This window comes from Arachis ipaensis, chromosome B6 (assembly GCF_059453495.1).
Source record: "Arachis ipaensis isolate K30076 ecotype BB chromosome B6, ASM5945349v1, whole genome shotgun sequence".
NCBI lineage: Eukaryota > Viridiplantae > Streptophyta > Magnoliopsida > Fabales > Fabaceae > Arachis > Arachis ipaensis.
This window is the reverse complement of record NC_142441.1, coordinates 50,103,260-50,118,701: the sequence shown is the minus strand read 5'-3', so window position 1 is coordinate 50,118,701 and position 15,442 is coordinate 50,103,260. Positions and strand designations below refer to the sequence as shown.

General features: G+C 39.5%; 1 non-coding gene and 1 pseudogene across 1 annotated transcript; one reads left to right on the top strand and one right to left on the bottom strand.

Moving 5' to 3' along the window:
• LOC148555510 (uncharacterized) overlaps window positions 1-15,442 on the top strand; it is a 93,039-nt pseudogene that overhangs the window by 46,762 nt on the left and 30,835 nt on the right.
• LOC148555512 (small nucleolar RNA R71) lies at window positions 14,973-15,076 on the bottom strand. Its single transcript, XR_015886575.1, has one exon. It is a non-coding gene; the product is annotated as a small nucleolar RNA R71 (small nucleolar RNA).

The window sequence follows — 15,442 nt, the reverse complement described above, 5'->3', positions numbered from 1 at the left end:
AACAACTTTTAGAGATTTGTTTTGTACCTCATGACATTTCAAATCTGAACTTTGTACTCTTTGACGGCATGAGTCTCTAAACTCCATTGTTGGGGGTGAGGAGCTCTGCTGTGTCCTGATGAATTAATGCAATTATTTCTGTTTTCTATTCAAACACGCTTGTTTCTATCTAAGATGTTCATTCGCACTTCAATATGATGGATGTGATGATCCGTGACACTCATCACCATTCTCAACCTATGAACGCATGCCTGACAACCACCTCCATTCTACCTTCAATTGAATGAGTATCTCTTCGATTCATTAATCAGAATCTTCGTGGTATAAGCTAGAATCCATTGGCAGCATTCTTGAGAGTCCAAAAAGTCTAAACCTTGTCTGTGGTATTCCAAGTAGGATTCAAGGATTGAATGTCTGTGACGAGCTTCAAACTCGCTAGTGTTGGGCGTAGTGACAGACGCAAAAGGAACAATGGATCCTATTCCAGCATGATCGAGAACCGACAGATGATTAGCCATGCGGTGACAGCGCACTTGGACCATTTTCACTGAAAGGACGGATGGTAGCCATTGACAACGGTGATCCACTAACACGCAGCTTGCCATAGGAGGAAACTTGCGTGCGTGACGAAGATGACAGTAGGAAAGCAGAGATTCAGATGACAAGCATCTCCAAAACTCCATCATATTCTCCATTACTGCATAACAAGTATTTAATTCATGCTCTTTTATTCTTCGCAATTCAAACAGATAATTATAATTGATTTCCTGACTAAGAGTTACAAGATAACCATAGATTGCTTCAAGCCAACAATCTCCGTGGGATTCGACCCTTACTCACGTAAGGTATTACTTGGACGACCCAGTGCACTTGCTGGTTAGTGGTACGAGTCGTGAAAAGTGTGATTCGCAATTCGTGCACCAAGTTTTTGGCGCCGTTGCCGGGGATTGTTCGAGTTTGGACAACTGACGGTTTATTTTGTTGCTTAGATTAGGAAAAATTTTTCTTTTTGGTTTAGAGTCTTCTATTATTGTTTTTGGTTGAAAAATTTTTTTTATCTTTTTTTTTTCTTTTTAAATTTTTCGAAAATTTTATAAACTGATAATTGAGTTTTTCTATTTGAGTTTAGTTTCATATTTTAAGTTTGGTGTCAATTGCATTTTTTTTTTATTTATTTTATTTTATTTTCTTTTCTTTTAAATTTTTGAATTTGTGTTCATTGTTCTTTCTTAATCTTCAAGTTGTTCTTGTTTATTTTCCTTCTTTAATCTTTGGTTTGTCTTGTTTTGTGTCTTTTCTTGTTTATCTTGTGCTTTTTCGAATTTTTAGTTTCAAAAAAAAACTTTTATTTATTAAATACCTTGTTAAAACACGTAAAATTTATAGCTCAATTGGCTAGAGCGTTGTGCTTATGTTCTTAGTAATTGGCTATCCTTTTTTAAAACTTTTTCAAAAATAATTTTTCTTTAAATAAATCTTGTGCCAAACTTTAAGTTTGGTGTTCTCCTGTTAACTTTTCTTTAGTTTTCAAAAATTTTTTTTGGTTTTCTAAAAATTTCAAGTTTGGTGTCCTTTCTTCATGTTCTTGTTGTTCTTGTGAGTCTTCAGAGTGTTCTTGAGTCTTCCTTATGTTTTGATCTTAAAATTTTTAAGTTTGGTGTTCCTTGGTGTTTTCCCTCCAAAATTTTTGAAAATAAGGAGCATTAGATCTAAAAACTTTAAGTCCTGTGTCATTTTATTGTTTTTCTCTTTCCTCATTAAATTCAAAAATATCTTTTCTCTTTACTTTAAATTTAATTTTCGAAAAATACTTTTAAAAATTCAGATTTTTGTTTTAAAATCAAATCCTTTTAAAATTCAAAATCTTTTTCAAAAATCATATACAAAGTTTTTCAAATCTTCTCAATTAAGCAATTATTCTCATTTTTAAATTTATTTTTCCCTTGGTTTTCGAAAATTACATTTAAATTTCTAATTATTTTATTCTATTTTATCTTATTGTTTTTATTTATCTTAATAATTTGGTTTGTTCTACTTCAATAAAATAAAAACAACAAATAATAAATATATATTTTACTTGCAATTCACATCATCTCCCTTTCTCCGTCATGGATCTAAGTGAAAATGAGCAGTCCAGAAGGACTCTGGGGTCATATGCTAACCTCACTACTACTGCATATGGGAGTAGTATCTGTATACCTTCCATCAAAGCAGGTAGTTTTGAGCTAAATCCTCAGCTCATTGTCATGGTGCAGCAAAACTGCCAGTATTCTGGTCTTCCACAGGAAGAACCTACTGAGTTTCTGGCACAATTCTTGCAAATTGCTGACACATTACGTGACAAAGAGGTAGATCAGGATGTATACAGACTGTTACTATTTTCGTTTGCTGTAAAAGATCAAGCTAAAAGGTGGTTAAATAACCAACCCACAGCAAGCATAAGGACATGGAAACAGTTATCAGACAAATTTTTGAATCAATATTTCCCTCCAAAAAGGATAACACAGCTAAGGCTGGACATCCAAGGCTTTAAACAAGAGGATAATGAATCCCTTTATAATGCCTAGGAGAGGTACAGAGGGATGCTAAGGAAATGCCTCTCTGAATTATTTTCAGACTGGGTGCAATTAGACATCTTCTACTATGGGCTTACAGAAGGAGCTCAGATGTCCCTAGACCACTCAGCTGGTGGATCTATACACATGAGGAAAACTATTGAAGAGGCTCAAGAGCTTATTGATATAGTTGCCAGAAACCAGCATCTATACATAAGTAATGGGTCCTCCATAAAAGAAGAAGCCAAAGCAGTGTCTACTGAACTTGGTCCTCCAGAACAAGTTGCTGAACTCAATCAACAATTGTGCTTTCTAACAAAACAGCTAGCAGAATTCAAGGAGATGCTACAAGACACTAAAAATGGTAATAAAAATATGGAGGCACAATTGAATCAGACAAAACAGCAGTTATCAAAGCAGATAATAGAAGAATGCCAGGCAGTTCAATTAAGAAGTAGGAAAACATTAAATACCTTGCTTCAGAACATCAGAAAGCCAAGGAAAGAACAACTGACAGAGGATGAGCAAAATATCATCCAAAATCCCTCTGAGGATAGTAAGAGCCCAGAGAGGAATGATTCTGGCGCTCAAACGCCAGAAAAGGATGGAGAGCTGGCGTTAAACGCCCAACCAATGCTCAGTTCTGGCGTTCAAACACCACAAACAAGCAAGGAGTTGGCGTTAAACGCCCAAAGGAAGCTCAGTTCTAGCGTTCAAACGCCAGGAACAGGTAAGGAGTTGGCATCCAATGCTAGTCCAGCTTCCACCCCTGGCATTCAAACGCCAGTGTGGGATCAGACACACACAAGTGCTGATAACAACCCATCTAAAAAGGCTTCCCCAACCACCTCTGTAGGAAATAAATCTGCAGCAACCAAGGTTGAGGAATACAAAGCCAAGATGCCTTATCCTCAAAAACTCCGCCAAGAGGAGTAGGATAAGCAATTTGCTCGCTTTGCAGACTATCTCAGGACTCTTGAAATAAAGATTCCGTTTGCAGAGGCACTTGAGCAAATACCCTCTTATGCCAGGTTCATGAAAGAGATCTTGAGTCATAAGAAGGATTAGAGAGAAACTGAAAGAGTTCTCCTCACTGAAGAATGCAATGCAGTCATTCTGAAAAGCTTCCCAGAAAAGCTTAAAGATCCCGGGAGCTTCATGATACCATGCACATTAGAAGGTAATTGCACCAAGACAGCTCTATGTGATCTTGGGGCAAGTATCAATCTAATACCTGCATCCACTATCAGAAAGCTTGGTTTAACTGAAGAAGTCAAACCAACCCGGATATGTCTCCAACTTGCTGGTGGCTCCAATAAATACCCATCAGGCGTGATTGAAGACATGATTGTCAAGGTTGGGCCATTCGCCTTCCCCACTGACTTTGTAGTACTGGAAATGGAGGAGCACAAGAGTGCTACTCTCATTCTAGGAAGACCCTTCCTAGCAACTGGACGAACTCTCATTGATATCCAAAAGGGGGAAGTAACCCTGAAAGTCAATGAGGATGAGTTTAAGTTGAATGCTGTCAAAGCCATGCAGCATCCAGACACACCAAAAGACTGCATGAAAGTTGATCTTATTGACTCTTTAGTAGAGGAGATCAACATGGCTGCGAGTCTCGAATCAGAGCTGGAAGACATCTTTAAAGATGTTCAGCCTGATCTGGGGGATTTAGAGGAATTGAAGGAGCCTCTGGAAATTCCTCAGGAAGAGGAAAAACCTCCTAAACCCGAGCTCAAACCATTACCACCATCCTTGAAATATGCATCTCTGGGAGAAGGTGACACTTTTCCAGTGATCATAAGCTCTGCTTTGAATTCACAGGAAGAGGAATCACTACTTCAAGTGCTAAGGAGACACAAGACAGGTCTTGGGTGGTCCATAAGTGACCTTAAGGGCATAAGCCTAGCCAGATGCATGCACAAGATCCTATTGGAGGATGATGCTAAGCCAGTGGTTCAACCACAGAGGCGGTTAAATCCAGCCATGAAGGAAGTAGTGCAGAAAGAGGTCACCAAGTTACTGGAGGCTAGGATTATTTATCCTATTTCTGATAGCCCCTGGGTGAGCCCTGTTCAAGTTGTCCCCAAAAAGGGAGGCATGACAGTGGTTCATAATGAAAAAATGAACTGGTTCCTACAAGAACAGTTACAGGGTGACGCATGTGTATTGACTACAGAAGGCTCAATACAGCCACCAGAAAGGATCATTTTCCTTTACCATTCATAGACCAGATGCTAGAGAGACTAGCAGGTCATAATTTTTACTGCTTTTTGGATAGCTATTCAGGTTACAACCAAATTGTAGTAGATCCCCAGGATCAAGAGAAAACTGTATTTACATGTCCATCTGAAGTATTGCCTACAGAAGGATGCCATTTGGGCTGTGTAATGCACCTGCAACCTTTCAGAGATGCATGCTCTCTATTTTCTCTGATATGGTGGAAAAATTTCTGGAAGTCTTCATGGATGACTTCTCAGTATATGGAGACTCATTCAGCTCCTGTCTTGATCACCTGACACTAGTTTTGAAAAGATGCCAAGAGACTAACCTGGTTTTAAACTGGGAAAAATGTCACTTTATAGTGACTGAAGGGATTGTCCTTGGGCATAAAATTTCAAACAAGGGAATAGAGGTGGATCAAGCTAAAGTGGAAGTAATTGAAAAATTACCACCACCTGCCAATGTTAAGGCAATCAGAAGCTTTCTAGGGCATACAGGATTTTATAGGAGGTTTATAAAGGATTTTTCAAAAATCGCAAAACCTCTGAGCAATCTGCTAGCTTCTGACACGCCATTTGTGTTTGACACAGAGTGTCTGCAGGCGTTTGAAACTCTGAAAGCTAAGCTGGTCACAGCACCAGTTATTTCTGCACCAGACTGGACATTACCATTCGAATTGATGTGTGATGCCAGTGATCATGCCATTGGTGCAGTATTGGGGCAGAGGCATGACAAGCTTCTACATGTCATTTATTATGCTAGCCATGTTTTAAATGACGTCTAGAAAAATTACACAACCACAGAAAAAGAATTGCTTACAGTGGTTTATGCCATTGACAAGTTTAGATCATACTTAGTAGGATCAAAAGTGATTATGTACACTGACCATGCTGCTCTTAAATATCTACTTACAAAGCAGGATTCAAAACCCAGGCTCATAAGATGGGTGTTGCTTCTGCAAGAGTTTGATATAGAAATAAGAGACAGAAAAGGGACAGAAAACCAAGTGGCTGACCACCTGTCCTGAATAGAACCAGTAGAAGGGGCGTTCTTCCCCCCTATTGAGATCTCTGAAACCTTTCCGGATGAGCATTTGTTCGCCATTCAGGAAACACCATGGTTTGCAGACATAGCAAACTATAAAGCTGCAAGGTTCATACCCAAGGAGTACAGCAGGCAACAAAAGAAAAAATTAATTACTGATGCAAAGTACTACTTGTGGGATGAACCCTATCTCTTTAAGAGATGTGCAGACGGAATAATCCGTAGGTGTGTGCCTAGAGAAGAAGCACAGAAGATCTTATGGCATTGCCATGGGTCACAATATGGAGGTCATTTCGGAGGTGAGCGAACAGCCACCAAGGTCCTCCAATGTGGTTTCTACTGGCCTACCCTTTATAAAGATTCCCGAGAGTTTGTACGTAACTGTGACAGTTGCCAGCGAGCTGGTATTCTGCCTCATGGTTACGCCATGCCTCAACAAGAGATCTTGGAGATTGAGTTGTTTGATGTTTGGGGTATTGACTTCTTGGGGCCTTTCCCACCATCATACTCAAACTTATATTCTGGTTGCAGTCGACTATATATCTAAATGGGTAGAGGCCATTGCCACACCCACTAATGATACTAAGACGGTGCTGAAGTTTCTCCAGAAACATATCTTCAACAGGTTTGGTGTCCCTAGATTATTAATCAGTGATGGGGCACTCACTTCTGCAACAAATAGCTTTACTCTGCCATGGTCCGGTATGGAATTAGCCACAAAGTGGCAACTCCATATCAACCACAGACAAATGGGCAAGCTGAAATCTCTAACAAAGAACTAAAAAGAATCCTGGAACGGACTGTAAGTACCCATAGAAAGGATTGGGAAAGAAGCTTGGATGATGCTCTGTGGGCTTACAGAACAGTATTTAAGACTCCTATAGGGACCTCTCCATACTAGCTTGTGTATGGTAAGGCTTGTCATCTGCCCGTGGAACTGGAATACAAAGCCTACTGGGCAACTAGATTCCTAAACTTTGATGCCAAATTAGCTGGAGAAAAAAGATTGCTCCAGCTGAATGAGCTAGAGAAATTCAGACTCGCTACTTTCGAAAATGCCAAACTCTACAAGGAGAAAGCAAAAAGATGGCATGACAGAAAGCTGTCATCTAGAGTCTTTGAACCAGGACATAAAGTTCTGCTATTTAACTCTAGGCTCAGGCTATTCCCCGGGAACTGAAATCCCGGTGGAGGGGACCATATGTGATTACAAGTGTGTCACCATATGGCTATGTGGAGCTTCAAGACATTGATTCTAATAAGAAGTTCATTCATAATGGACAGAGAATCAAACATTATCTTGAAGGAAATGTTGAGCAAGAATGCTCAAGGCTGAGGCTAGATTAAAAAGCTCAGCAAGGTCCAGCTAAAGACAATAAAGAAGCTCTTGCTGAGAGGCAACCCAGCCATTAGCAAAACTATTTCTGTTATTTTATTTTATTCTATTCTTCATTTTATTTATTTTTAAAGCATATAAGTTCCATATTAACAAGGTAAAGAATCAATTGCATAAGTTCACAGGGCTACAGAAGGATTCAGAGCACAAAACAGGAAAAAAGAGCTCACTGGCAAGAAAACGCCAATAAGAGACACAATTGGGCGTTAAACGCCCAAAAGGAGCATCTACTGGGCGTTTAACGCCAGTAGAGATAGCCATCTGGGCGTTTAGAAAAATGCCCAGTAACGAAGGAGTTTCTGGCGTTTAACGCCAGCTGGAAGCAACAGCTGGGCGTTAAACGCCCAGACCAAGCACCATGTGGGCGTTAAACGCCCAAAACATGCAGCAGTTGGGCGTTTAACACCAGGATTGTGGGGAGTAGGCGATTCGTTTTCAATTCAAATTTTTTCCATTTTTTATGTTTCAATTCATGATTTCTTACACAAACATGTTACAAATCCTAATTTTTCAAATCTTTTTTCAAAAGCTATCAAATGTATCTTAATTCATAAACCCTTTTTTAATCCTCTTCAAATTATTTTCAAATCCTTTTCAAAACAAATCTATCTCTTTTCCTTCTAAAATCTTGTCAACTCATCAATATCTTTTTCAAATCTTCGCAACATCTTTTTCAAAATTCAGATTTATCTTTTTCAAAAATCTTTCATATCTTTTCAATTTTAAATTACATCTTTTCCTATCATACTTATCTTTTCCAAATCACTTTTTCTATCATATCTTTTTCAAACAATTTTTGAAACCCACCCCTCCTTCCCTTTAAATGTTGGTTCGGCCTCTCCCCCTCTCCTCCATAAGTCGAACTTGGCTCTCCCTCTTTCCCTCTCCTTTCTTTTCTTTTGCTTGAGGACAAGCAAACCTCTAAGTTTGGTGTGTTTATCCGTGATCATTAAGCCAATACCCACTAAGATCATGGCTCCTAAGGGAAAACAAACCAACTCAAGAGGCAAGAAAGAGAATATTCCAAAACCACTTTGGAATCAAGGGAAGTTCTTAACCAAAGAACATTCAGACCATTACTACAAAATAATGGATCTAAGGTCAGTGATCCCGGAAGTTAAATTCGATCTGAAAGAAGATGAATATCCAGAGATCCAAGAGCAAATTCGAAACAGGAGCTGGGAAGTCCTAGCTAATCCTAAAACAAAGGTGGGAAGAAGCATGGTTCAGGAATTCTACGCAAATCTGTGGCAGACGGATAGGCAGGGAATAGCGGGAACCGCATTCTATGACTATAGAACTCTGGTCAGAGGGAAGATTGTTCACACCCACTCTGACAAAATAAGGGAGATCTTCAAGCTGCCTCAACTGCAAGATGACCCAGACTCCTTTAATAGGCGAATGATGAGATCAAACCTGAACTTGGACAAGATCCTAGAGGACATATGTCTCCTTGGAGCTAAATGGACAACCAACACAAAGGGTGCCCCGAATCAACTCAAAAGAGGAGATCTCAAACCAGTTGCCAGAGGCTGGTTGGACTTCATTGGGCGCTCTATACTACCCACTAGCAACCGCTCTGAGGTCACCATCAGAAGAGCAGTAACGATTCATTGCATTATCCTGGAAAAAGAAGTGGAAGTTCATCAGCTGATTGCTTGTGAGCTTTACAAAATTGCAAATAAGAACTCCAAAGATGCCAGATTGGCTTACCCAAGTTTGGTCTCTCTGTTATGTAAAGATGCTCGGATAAAAATTGGAGTAGATGAGTACATCCCAGTTGAGCTACCAATCACCAAAAAGTCTATGGAAGGACAACAAGTGCAGGACGACCCCATCAAGAGGAGAGCACAGGAGTTCCTCCCGGAAATCCCTCAAATTGAATACTGGGAGCGCCTAGAAGCATCTGTCACCAAGTTGCAAGAAGTTGTGGATCAACTGAAGGAAGAACAGCAAAATCAAAACAGCATGCTCTGCAAACTGCTCAGAGAACAAGAAGAGCAAGGGCGTGAACTGAAGGAACTGAAGCGCCAGAAGCTATCTCTTGAAGGGCCAAGCACTCCACAGACTAAGGAGGCATCCACCTCCCAAATTAAAGGTTGTTGAGTTCTAATCTTAGCCTTAACTCTGTGATAATTGTTCTTATTAAAAATTTACCTTAGAAGTTATATATGAGTAGTAGTAATTAGTATTTCTATTTTGACTTTATCTCCAATTAAGCCATAATTTATTTTTCTCATCATCATCAAACATGAATAAAATAGCAGATTTTTAGAATAAGGAGGCAATATTTTTTCGAGTTCTTAATAAGGAAAATTCTAATTATTTATATGTGGTGGCAATACTTTTTGTCTTCTGAATGAATGCCTGAACAGTGCATGTTTTTTATATTAAATTTTATGAATGTTAAATTTGTTGGCTCCTGAAAGAATGATGAACAAGAGAAATGTTATTGATGATCTGAAAAATCATGAAATTGATTCTTGAAGCAAGAAAAAGTAGCAAAAAAAAAAAGAAGAGAAAAGAGAAGGAGCAGTAGAAAAAGCCAATAGCCCTTAAAACCAAAAGGCAAGGGTAAAAAGGATCCAAGGCTTTGAGCATTAATGGATAGGAGGAACTAAAAGGAATAAAATCCTGGCCTAAGCGGCTAAACTAAGCTATCCCTAACCATGTGCTTGTGGCGTGAAGGTGTCAAGTGAAAACTTGAGACTAAGGGGTTAAAGTAAAGGTCCAAAGCAAAAACAGAGTGCGCTTAAGAACTCTGGACACCTCTAATTGGGGACTTCAGCAAAGCTAAGTCACAATCAAAAAAGGGTTCACCCAGTTATGTGTCTGTGGCATTTATGTATCCGGTGGTAATACTAGAAGACAAAGTGCTTAGGGCCACGGCCAAGACTCATAAAATAGCTGTGCTCAAGAATCAACATACTAAATTAGGAGAATCAATAATATGATCTGAATTCTGAGTTCCTATGGATGCCAATCATTCTGAATTTCAAAGGATAAAGTGAAATGCCAAAACTGTTCGGAAGCAAGAAGCTACCAGTCCCGCTCATTTGATTAGAATCTGAGCTTCACTTAAAACTCTGAGATATTATTGCTTCTTGATTTCTTTTCATCCTATTTTATTTTTCTAGTTGCTTGGGACAAGCAACAGTTTAAGTTTGGTGTTGTGATGAGCGGATATTTTATACGCTTTTTGAGGGTAATTTCATGTAGTTTTTAGTATGTTTTAGTTAGTTTTTAGTATATTTTTATTAGTTTCTAGGCAAAAATTCATATTTCTGGACTTTACTATGAGTTTGTGTGTTTTTCTGTGTTTTCAGGTATTTTCTGGCTGAAATTGAGGGAGCTGAGCAAAAATCTGATTCAGGCTGAAAAAGGACTGCAGATATTGTTGGATTCTGACCTCCCTGCACTCAAAATGGATTATCTGGAGCTACAATAGTCCAAATGGTGCGCTCTCAATTGCGTTGGAAAGTATACATCCAGGGCTTTCCAGCAATATATAATAGTCCATACTTTGCTCAAGGATAAATGACGTAAACTAGCGTTCAACGCCAGTTTCATGTTGCATTCTGGCGTTAAACGCCAGAAACAGGTTACAAGTTGGAGTTAAATGCCAGAAACAGGTTACAACCTAGCGTTTAACTCTAAAAACAGCCTAGGCCCATGTAAAGCTCAAGTCTAAGCCCCAGCACACACCAAGTGGGTCCCAGATGTGGATTTTTGCACTATCTATCTTAGTTTACTCATTTTCTGTAAACCTAGGTTACAAGTTTAGTATTTAAACAACTTTTAGAGATTTATTTTGTACCTCATGACATTTCAGATCTGAACTTTGTACTCTTTGATGGCATGAGTCTCTAAATTCCATTGTTGGGGGTGAGGAGCTCTGCTGTGTCCCGATGAATTAATGCAATTATTTCTGTTTTCTATTCAAACACGCTTGTTTCTATCTAAGATAGTCATTCGCACTTCAATATGATGAATGTGATGATCCATGACACTCATCACCATTCTCAACCTATGAACACATGCCTGACAACCACCTCCGTTCTACCTTCGATTGAATGAGTATCTCTTGGATTCATTAATCAGAATCTTCGTGGTATAAGCTAGAATCCATTGGCAGCATTTTTGAGAATCCGGAAAGTATAAACCTTGTCTGTGGTATTCCGAGTAGGATTCAAGGATTGAATGTCTGTGACGAGCTTCAAACTTGTGAGTGTTGGGCGTAGTGACAGACGCAAAAGGAACAATGGATCCTATTCCAGCATGATCGAGAACCGACAGATGATTAACCGTGCAGTGACAGCGCACCTGGACCATTTTCACTGAAAGGACGGCGGGTAGCCATTGACAATGGTGATCCACTAACACACAGCTTGCCATAGGAGGAAACTTGCGTGCGTGACGAAGATGACAGTAGGAAAGCAGAGATTCAGATGACAAGCATCTCCAAAACTCCAACATATTCTCCATTACTGCATAACAAGTATTTAATTCATGCTCTTTTATTCTTTGCAATTCAAACTGATAATTATAATTGATTTCCTGACTAAGAGCTGATGCCAGAGCATCTTGGCCAGTTTTACTGACCTTTTCTTTACTGTTTTTAGGTTAGTTTCATGCATTTCCTTAGGAAATAAGCTAGTTTTGGGTAGATATTCACTTACACCTTGAGTCAAGCATACATTGTGCATTTTACATTATTTCATGAGGATTTTGCATAAGTTTAGTGACAAATTGTATGTTGCATTGCCCATGACTTGGACTAGAACTTTGATGCACTCTATTGCTTGATTTCAGGACCAAAGGAAGCAAGGAAAGGGAGGAAACTTGCAAGGTTAATGAGAAAAGTGATTGCCAATGACACTCTTATAGCCATCATTGCCCACGTTGAGAGTCACGTTAACTAAGTTAACGTGAACTCTAACGTGGAAAAGGGAAGTTGAGCCAACGTTAGTGACACTTAACATTGTCACTAACGTTGGCAAACACTCATAAGTGGCCACGTTAGAGCCCACGTTAACCTAGTTAATGTGGCCTCTAACGTTAAAGGGGGAAAGAGAAGCCAACGTTAGTGACACTCAACATTGTCACTAACGTTGGCCTAAGGATGCAACACACCACGTTAACTCCCACGTTAACTTGGTTAACGTGGGAGCTAACGTAAGAAGTGAGAGTTGTCGCCAACGTTAGTGACACTCAACATTGTCACTAACGTTGTAAGCAACCACACAACCCCCCAAGGAGCCACGTTAACTTCCATGTTAACTTAGTTAACGTGGAAGCTAACGATGAGGAATGAATGATGAGCCAACGTTAGTGACACTCAACATTGTTACTAACGTTGGGATGGCTAAGAATGGCCATGTTAGGAGCCACGTTAACCTAGTTAACGTGGACTCTAACGTAAGATCTAGGGGCACATTGGAACGTTAGTGACAATGTTGAGTGTCACTAACGTTCTCGAAGGTTGGCAAGGCCACGTTAGAAGCCATGCTAACCTAGTTAAGGTGGAGCTTTAACGTGAAGCAAAAAGGGGCACACTGGAACGTTAGTGACAATGTTGAGTGTCACTAACGTTCTCGAAGTTTGGCAAGGCCATGTTAGAAGCCACGTTAACATGGTTAACGTGGGCTCTAACGTGAGGTAAAGGGGTACATTGGAACGTTAGTGAAAATGTTAAGTGTCACTAACGTTCTCGAACTTATACTTTCACTAAATGTTAACACCTCTAACGCCCTGAGCTGAAGTCTCTGCCCACTTAGCACTTTCTCTCTGCAAGTAAAGCCAAGCCCAAATGAGGAAAATAACTGCTTCAAACTCAAGATCCAAAGGCCCAAGACTTGAAGAGCAAACTAGAAGCTGAGAAGAGTAGTATATATAGGAGTAGCTTTGAATTGTAAAGAGAGTTCTGGAGGCTGGAAAAAGGAGAACTACTCTCTGTATTTTATCTTCTCTGCATTTTCTAGTTTTAAGATGTATTCTCCATCTTTGTTTTCATTTTCAAGAGCTATGAACAACTAAACCCCTTTCATTGGGTTAGGAAGCTCTGTTGTAATTTGATGGATCAATACTAATTTTCATTATTCTTCTTCTATCTTTTCTCTTGATTTTACTTGAAAGCTTTCGATCTTCATCCAATTGAGTAGTTATCTTGGAAGAGAAACTATTCAAACTTGGATCTCTTTTGAACCTTGAAAGAGGAATGAAGAGATCAAGCTAGAAATGCTTTCTCATGCTGGAACAAATTGGGTTTGGATGGGTATGTGACTATAACCCTCTCAATACTTGATTTGGGAAATGCATGTGGTATAATCAGTGACCATACTTCATCTCTTCTCATGAGCAATTGACCAAGGAATTGGCTATTGATCAAGATTTGAGAGATTGAATTGCAAGAAATTGTAATTCAATCACTTAAGATTGCCAAGGAGATCAATGAGTGCATTGATTGAGGAAGAGATGAAAGTGAACTTGATCCGGAGAATTGCAACATCTCCTATGCCCAATGAACTCCCCATCTCTGATCTTACCCATTCTCTTTAATTTCTGCCATTTAATTTTATGAGCAAATCCCCCATTCCCATTTACAATTCTGCAATTTATTTTCAGTCATTTACTTCCAATCCTTTAATTCTAGTATTTACTTTTCTGTTATTTACATTCCAGCCATTTTATTTTCTGCAATTCTCAACCCAAATTCTAGATTCGCTCAACTAGAACATTCTTCTAATTAAAGTTGCTTGATCAATCAATCCCTGTGGGATTCGACCTCACTCTATTGTGAATTTTTACTTGACGACAAATTCGGTATACCTGCCGAGGGGAGATTTGTTGTGAGACAAGTTTTTCCCGCATCAAGTTTATGGCGCTATTGCCGGGGATTGATTGTGCATCAACAATGATTAAATTGGAAGATCACTAGATTGAGCATTTTTATTTTGTGAATTTCATTTTCTGTTTGAGTGATTTACTTTTTATTTTAGTAAAATTCTTCCCTTCCTCGTCTACTCTTTTGTTCTGCTTTGTTATTTTCAATTCTGTTTGCTAACCCACTAACTGTTTGATATATTGCATCAACCACAACTAACAGTAATTCTGACACAAATACTTTCTGCACCTATCTTTTCTTGCTTGCACTTGATAGTTGTATGACAGGGAGAAGAAGCGGGGCTTCAACTTCCTTCGATTCTGAACCTGAGAGGACCTTCCTTAGATTAAGGAGGGAGGAAAGAGGAAAGAAAGTGGTTGGTGCTGAGGAAGAAGAGGAATTCTTTGAAACAAACATGGAAGACAACATGGAAAACCATCATGAAGAAGAAGATCACAACCATGGGGGAGGAGGTAGAGCAAATCATGTTGGGGAGGATAGAAGAGTTTTGGGCTCTTACATCAATCCAAACCCAGGCAATTGTGGAAGTAGCATCCAAAAGCCAACAATCCATGCCAACAACTTTGAACTTAAACCACAGCTCATCACCCTTGTTCAGAACAACTGTTCGTTTGGAGGAAGTGTTCAAGAAGACCCCAATCAACATTTAACCACCTTCCTGAGAATATGTGACACAGTAAAGTCTAATGGTGTTCATCCTGACACCTATAGACTGCTCTTATTTCCATTCTCACTCAGGGACAAGGCAGCCAAATGACTGGAATCTTTCCCAAGGGAAAGCTTGACAACTTGGGAAGACGTGGTGAACAAATTCTTAGCAAGATTTTACCCTCCTCAACGAATCAATAGGCTGAGAGCTGAGGTCCAAACTTTCAGGCAACAAGATGGTGAGACTCTATATGAAGCATGGGAGAGGTTCAAGGACTTAACAAGGAGGTGTCCACCTGACATGTTCAACGAATGGGTGCAGCTACACATTTTCTATGAAGGGCTCTCTTATGAGTCAAAGAAGGCCGTAGACCATTCATCTGGAGGATCTTTGAATAAGAAGAAGACCGTTGAGGAAGCCATAGATGTTATTGAAACAGTAGCAGAGAACGACTACTTCTATGTTTCCGAAAGAGGGAACACAAGAGGAGTAATGGAGCTAAACAATGTAGATGCTCTGTTGGCCCAAAACAAGCTCATTACCCAGCAGCTGGCTGACCTCACCAAGAAGATGGAGATGAACCAAGTAGCAGCAATCTCCACTTCATCAACAATCCAAGAAGGAGTAAATGAATAAGCAGAGGGGAGTCAGGAGCAAGCCAACTACAT